This window comes from Macrobrachium nipponense, chromosome 25 (genome assembly GCF_015104395.2).
Source record: "Macrobrachium nipponense isolate FS-2020 chromosome 25, ASM1510439v2, whole genome shotgun sequence".
Lineage (NCBI taxonomy): Eukaryota > Metazoa > Arthropoda > Malacostraca > Decapoda > Palaemonidae > Macrobrachium > Macrobrachium nipponense.
In genome coordinates, this window is record NC_087214.1 from 21,347,748 (window position 1) to 21,352,747 (window position 5,000).

Sequence of the window (5,000 nt, forward strand, 5' to 3'; positions counted from 1 at the left end):
TATAGATTATCATTACAATGTAGTATCATTAAAACTGTTGGAAACAGCAATGAAAAAAAAAACTTGTTTAAACTGCTGGGAATATTTATAAATAAATGCACAGATGTACAATAAATGTGCAATACATTTTGAGATTGTTTACTTCAAAGCATAGGCATAATGACCCATAAGGCCACCCATAGCTTTATATTTACATGCCTGACCAAACCAATGAACAGTTAGCTGAAAAAAAATTAGACTGGCCTTATGATTGTGGCCTATGCTGAAAGGCTCGGGGGGTGGGGGGTGGGGGGTGGGGTGGGGTGGGGGGGGGGGGTGGGGGGGGGGGGTTTACTATGAGCGGGTATACGGGGTGCTCGTCAGAATTGGCTCATTTTGGCAATTTTGGTCTAGAGATGGTTCCCCTTCTGGAAGGGTAGAAATATAGAGATGACCCAGGCCCTTATCCCAAATAAGGTATAATAATTGATGAGTCCTTGACAACACAGGTCTGAGCAAATTAAAGGTAGTTTTGTGAAAACTACCAGGTCTAGAGGTCAGAATTCACTGAGGAGCATCCCGTTTCCAAAAAATTGGAAGAAGCCCCCCCCCCCCCCCCTAACCCCCCCCCCCCCCCCCCCCCCACACCCCCCCCCCCCACAGGCTCAAAGGAGCAGGCAGAGATGCAAAGGCTAGATAACACAGAAATCCTAGTTATTCTAGGGCCTACTGTAGTTTATTTTAGGCCCAACCCTACAGGTTTATGACCTAAACTTGTAGGCCTGTACCAAAAATTTTATTGGGGGATTTTTTAACAGAGCACTTCGAGAGACAAAGATTTTACTGAAGTTGCACAGATCCATAGCTGTAGGCCTACTTTAGTAATCTGTCTTATCACAGCATTTCAAATTATTGTTTACAGCAATAGTTATGGGTAAATATTAACATTTGTGTACAACTAGCCCCCCTTCCCCCTACCTGCTAAAACAAAGTCATTGCAAGTTAACTTTCAAACAATAAGGAACAACTTTATTTTATTAGATCCTTGTAGGGAATTATGTAAGCTTTGTAACGAGCCATCAGACAAGAAAACCTGTGCAATATTAAGCGAATAGTGGCGAAAAAACGTCATATACTGCAGCCTGCTTCATTGTTTGAATTACCGTGCCAAGATGGCGGACCTGATGACGTGCGCCAGCCTATTCAGCTAGCGGCCGATGCGGCACTAGGCTTTTATATCTGTGGTTATACTGAAATGGAGGCCGTATCTGGTTACTTCTCCCACCGCCTTGAAACAACCAACCATTACATACAACCAATCGGAGACAATTACAGTTGTTATTATTATTATTATTATTATTATTATTATTATTATTATTATTATTATTACTCAGAAGATGAACCCTATCAAAAGAGCCACTGACTTGAAATTGAAGCTTCCAAAGAACATTCTGGTGTTCATTCGAAAGAAGCAAGAAAAGGCAAAAGGAAATACAGAAAGAGGAGATCAGTTGTTAGAAAAGAAAAACATAATCTAACAAATTAAGTCTCGCACCCAAATATATTAAATCAGTAACGAAGAAGGGAAAAGGGCGAGACAGATTATCCCAATTCGTCTTCTTCTTCGATTCCCGATGGAAATTGACGAGGAGAGAATCCATCTCTATTCTGAACGATGAGTTTTTTTTTTTTTTATTGCGGAATAGGAGTGAATTTGTTCGTGAGGTCTCAACGAGGTTCATTCTTTGAGGTTAATCTGGATTTCTTATTTCCTTCATTTTCTGGTTTGTTTCCCTTATGATGTCTGAATTATTATTATTATTATTATTATTATTATTATTATTATTATTATTATTATTATTATTATTATTATTCACAACGGCGTCTACCAAGCATAGTTACACAAATGCAAAAGTGACTATTGTTATACATCATTATTGGTCTCATGCGCATTGGTCTGAAGAAATTATGATTTTTAACAAAAATGAATATGAATCATTCATCATCATAACAATAACAGTTGCAAATTTTTTTTTCAAAGCCCATATTGAGGAATCAATCAATAGAAGAGAAGGTTTTATTAAATACAAAATTTCACTGAAGAAAACAATAAATAGAAACAGATTTAATAACAGACTAATCTCCTACTGAAGAGAATCCGATTCTATAAGGGGAAAAAATTAAACCAGAAGTCGCTTTAGCCGAGATAAACTTTCTGGAGACCTCCTTCTCCCGAGATTAAAAAGACATTTGAAGGTTAGAATGACGCTGCTCTCGCTCGGATGGTGAAATGGGGCACATGATCTCCTTTCCCCTGGTTCCTTCTGAACTTTCTTTTAATAGAACTTTCTTTTTTATGGTGGGATATTCCTGGATGCAATTCGGGGGTTATGACGTGACGAAGGGTTCGCTACTGTCGTCACAAAAACAACGGGGTCTGCGTTGAGCGTGGGAGGATTCGGAGAGGAAACTCCACCTTTGTTTTTTCATTAGAAATCATCTTCTGTACTTTGCTATATTTATGTTCTATAATATACTAGAAGAGGCTACAAGTGAATATGAATGATGAATTAAATTCACACTAGTAAACTAGAAGGAGACGAAGTTTAAGTAATATTTGTCTCAAACGCTTTGATAAATGACACAGAATTCAATACGAGAGAGAGAGAGAGAGAGAGAGAGAGAGAGAGAGAGAGAGAGAGAGAGAGAGAGAGAGAGAGAGAGAGAATATTATCTATGAATCGTATCAATAAAACCAAGACAATGAAATATTATTCAACGCTTCACCAGATGCGTGCAACTCATGAATGCTAAACAGGAACTCAGGATGAGCATAACATTAAACCCGCGATCTTGGATATTATTTTTGAATTGTGGGAAAGTAAACAAAAAATAAAAATAAAAACAAATGGAATCACTCATGTCAGTTATGACAGGCCTGCTTAATTCATTTGGGATCAATCTTAAAGTAAATCATTACACAAAGAAAATGTTTTGGGAAATGAATGCATTTCAGTCTTAATCTGTCATCAGTGGAAAGTGAACTATTAAATACGAAGAAATGTTGGGGAAATAACTAAAGTTTATGAGTGGAAAAATTTTTCAGTATCAGTGATGTTCCGTCAGGTAGGGAGGACCTTAGCATATATACATCGTTGGTCTTCTTGATTTTGATCACTTTTGGATTTCAAAGACCTTTGTTTCTTCATATTCACAAGAGATTCAAGTGTCTCGACAGAAGCCTTAAGGCAGCAATGAAGTAGAAGCTGACAATTACGATAAACTGAAAATTCTTAAGTTTACTGACTGAAACCAGCGCCAACCATATAAAAATAATTATGATAAAGTAAAAATCTGCAATTCTGTAAGAAATTTTACTACGTGTAAAATAATATTGTGTAGTTAAATTATGGAATTGATGCGGTCACGCCAGGACTGGGTGGGCACTTTCGGCCATTCAGCGCTTCAGATGGGTAAACAGGGAGTTGGAGTGGTTGGACAGCGAGACGAAAAGATCCAGAAAATAAAAGAGATGAAATACTGGGGTCTAAAGGTGGAACTGAGAGAAAACCCGACAGCTGCACTTGGAAGCAACAGTTAGAGAGGATGATTGATTGATTGATTGATTGCCGACTGCTAAAACTGGCATAAGCAACTTCTAGGTTATTGGACAGCAAGAATGGTGGTGGAGTAGAAGGCTAACCTTGGGTGCAGCTAGGTCCCGAAGGGAAGCTGCAAACGCCATTTAATAATGTCTACAGTCTACCACGTGAAGTGCAATGAAGGTGCTACCTCATGAGAGGAAAATGATATCGTAGATAACTCGTATCGAAATGAACGAAAATATGGGTCTAAATAACGATTTCGTTTAAGGTGGATTGAGTTGAAATACAAAGATATACTACCGCACCGTCTCTTCCTGACAAACTACCGTATCAAATTACAAACTACCAGTTTGTCAAATGAGCTTTCCCTTCACAAAGGAAGCAGTCATTTCCTAATGGGAGCTGAGGTGAGGCATTGCCAAACTCGAATGCACCAACAGGCTCTTCCAGGAAATTCCAAGCAATCCAGCTAATCTCGTCTTTCCATTCCAGGACCATCTTCCAGGCGACAGAGCGTGATGGGGCCTGGATCCAACCCTTATTCCCGGCCAGGGTTAAAGACGTGGATGAACAATTTGGTCGTTTAAATGAAAATAAAAACTTGTTAGTTAGGTTAGATTAGTTGATGGGATATTGAACATAAAATTATTAACGTGTTTGCAAATAGTTATTTCTTCAACACCGATCCGAAAAGATATTATGATTTCATCTTCAAACAACAACATTTTCTTAATTTTAAGTAAAAAAAAAAACAGACATATCTGCATTAGCTTCACTACTCAAAAGCCTAAATGGTATCATGCGCGGCCTAAAACTGAATGACAAAATGATCAATCCGATAAACAAGGAAAGGAGTGAAAAATATAAATATACATATAATGCCCCATCCCTTAAAACTATTCCCGAAAACGATACAAAATCGTGTGGGGAAAATCCGGTAAAAGTCCTTTCAGAAGACTCGCCTATACTCGATAACAGAATATCGAGCAGCGAAGAAAATCCAGTTATGATCAAGCGACAATTCGTTCCAATAATGTTCCGATTGGCGATATGTCAGCCGTTTCATTCCGACGCGCGTCGTAGAGGATTCGTTTTACGTGTCGTGGGGGAGGGGGGGGGTGAACGAGGGTGGGGGGAGAGGAGGAGGAGGAGGAGGGGGAGGGGGAGGAGGAGGAAAAAAGAGAGAAATAGTGGAGCTAAATATGCCAACTGGTGGGCGGTGACGCTGATCATAACCGACCGTTTGAAAGACGCTTCTCGTTATTCGCATGTTCATTATGTGTTTCTTCTTCTTACAACTTTAAATTTGGCTTTATAGGCAATGTTTTTAAACTCATCATCATCAAAATTTCGTATAAACAGATTTCTATCACCCTAAACAGATCCTGAAACCACACACTCTCTAGGCCTAAACGC